Source organism: Montipora capricornis, chromosome 13, assembly GCF_036669925.1.
Source record: "Montipora capricornis isolate CH-2021 chromosome 13, ASM3666992v2, whole genome shotgun sequence".
NCBI lineage: Eukaryota > Metazoa > Cnidaria > Anthozoa > Scleractinia > Acroporidae > Montipora > Montipora capricornis.
In genome coordinates, this window is record NC_090895.1 from 34658842 (window position 1) to 34661341 (window position 2500).

At 36.8% G+C, this 2500-nt stretch overlaps 1 protein-coding gene across 1 annotated transcript in view; it reads left to right on the plus strand.

Annotated features, from left to right (window-relative positions):
* Positions 1-239: 239 nt before the first annotated feature.
* LOC138028515 (A disintegrin and metalloproteinase with thrombospondin motifs 6-like) overlaps positions 240-2500 on the plus strand; it is a 48605-nt gene continuing 46344 nt past the window's right edge. The window contains exon 1 of the mRNA XM_068876091.1: positions 240-263. The gene's annotated coding sequence lies outside the window, so the exon portion shown is untranslated. The remainder of the gene's footprint in view (positions 264-2500) is intronic.

The following is a 2500-nucleotide window of genomic DNA, read 5'->3' on the forward strand; positions in this document are numbered from 1 at the left end:
TTTCTTTCCACGAAAGCCGTAAAAGGTAGAGAACCATGATCGCGGGTAAAATAAAATCAGCTCTTCGCCTTTTTTTACGATTTGAAATTTTTATTTTACCAGTCTAGCCATTTTTTGTTAAGAACTATTAACAGCTGCACGCTAAGTCAACATTGGAAACTTTGCGTCTCTCACTGAAGGTAAGCCAGAAAGTCATTTAAAATAGCACAATATCAGTTTAACTCATGCATATCTAACTGGTTCCGTACAACGAGCCTTTTTTGGTAAGTTCAACCGGATCTCGTACCTTGCTTTTCCTTACTCGCATAGGTAAGTAACTAATGCCTGTTAGCTACCACAAATTTGGATTTTCAATTCAGTTAGGGATCCTTAACGAATGGTTTAAAACCTGATAGTGAATACCAAGCTAAGCCAAACCATTTTTCATTTTCCCGGCTATGTTTGTTTGAAATGCTATGCCTGGAACTTTCATATTTATGTTGAGAGATGAAATCCCTTTTATATTTGAAACACTTAATTAGTTCACATTTTGGCTGAAAAAAGGTAAGCTAGATTAGTGCTTTCGTAGAAACCGACGAAGTCACTGAGCTCGTTCATTATGATGTATGACTTTCTTGTCAATGGGGTTTCCGCAACTTGGATATTTGGTGACTTCAAGCCACAAAGGCGTCGGCGAAAACGAAAACGACAGAAGACGATTCGTTTACGGCATGCCCTGTAAGTGCTTTTTACATTTTAGTACATAACTTTGCCGTTCTTGCCCTGACAACGACAGCGTAAAATGACCAAGTTTAAGGTTATGTGGAGGGCGTGAAGACCAGACTATACCCTTTCAATCACATCTCTACACATTCACCGTCAATTTTATTTCTGGTAGGTTAGTACACTCTCCATGACGAGAACAGTGCGGAATGATAAGAATAATAATGTTATATATATTTATAGTTGCGTGTTTTTGTAGCCGTTGCCGTCGTTCACGCATAAGCTTCCTTTTCAAAGACTTAAACGAACAGAGGCTGTTTTCTCAGCTCTTTACGAACAACAAGTCATTGCATAAGATCCACGAGATAGGTGGACCACAGTACGAAAAAATAAGTCTCTTTTGTGAAGCCCTTGTTATTTATCAACAGGTAAAAGGTATTTCGGCATTCGTCTAACATGTAATTGTATGTGTAATCATTAGAATCAGTACTGTGATTCTTGCTGTTTATTCATGTGTGTTTTGAATAGTGTACCAAAATCTTAAAAAATATCAAACGCTCGAGTGACGTACAGGTAGGGCCGTACAGTTTAAGAAATGTTCAACGGTACAAAAGTAACCACTGTCTATGAGGACTAAGTCCAAGCAAAATGGCATAAGCGACACCAGAAGATAATCGCAAAATAAGATTTGGAGTTATACCAATTTGTTCTTGACTTAGTTGAGAAAAGCGTTGACAATTTGACGGTTTTCAAACTACAAAAGTACACAGAAAACCAAACAAAACCAGGTGATATCTCATTAAACAAATTTTAGTTCAATAAAGACTTTTCAGCCTGTTCGTTTGCTTTCAATTAATTTTTGGGGGCCGGACTTTAAAGAAACAGCACAAGAAAACCTGTTTAATTTTAGAACGCATTTGTTGGCTCATTTGAGAGACATACTTTAGGCTCTCAAAGACTGCACCAATTTAACAAATAAAATTCCATTAAGCGCGAAATCAATGTACGTTTATTTGTTGACCCTTTGTCTGTCATCGTTATGTGATGTTAGATACATTGTTTATTTTACCATTCTACAAATGTTACATAAAAAAATCATTTTTTTCCCCCACTGAACAACACTCACCATGCGAAATTTGCTTCCTATGATTGTACAAGCCCTCCGGCGTACATTGCCTGTCCAGGCAAAAAGATTCAGTCATAACATCTTCCCCGAGACTGACACCTACAAAAATGAAGAAGCAAAATACGGTTGATCAATGATTAAACCATTTTTTTCTCTTATCCCCTAGCCCGCTCTATAAATATCGAAATTCTAAAATTGTGAATCAACTTATTAAGTTGATAAGGGCAATTAGTCAACGTAACTTAACTTTCAAAAGTTATCGGTTGACTCTTTGCGCTATAAAGGAAGTGGTTCTTGTAACAGCATCGGTAGCTCTCAAGAAAACGTCACCATAAAATCCATAACATTAAAATTTTAATTTCTCTAAACATGTGCCTTTGCAGTTATAAAACCGAGTTACTATGGGGTACCACATCCTTCCGAAATAAAAGATGCCCTGGATGGTGGCAATCAGACCGAATCGGTGTTGCACCCAATTCAAACCTTTTGGGAATAAAACGTTTTGTTCCAGGTATTTTCATATCATTTCAATACGAATGCTACATTATCGTTCAAATACAATACAATACACAAAGAATCTTAATCCCGGTGTAACGCTTTTACCACATTTAAGTCAAATCTCAACAGCTTTTAATAACAACTTCGTTCACACACTTTGATTTCTTTTCACAC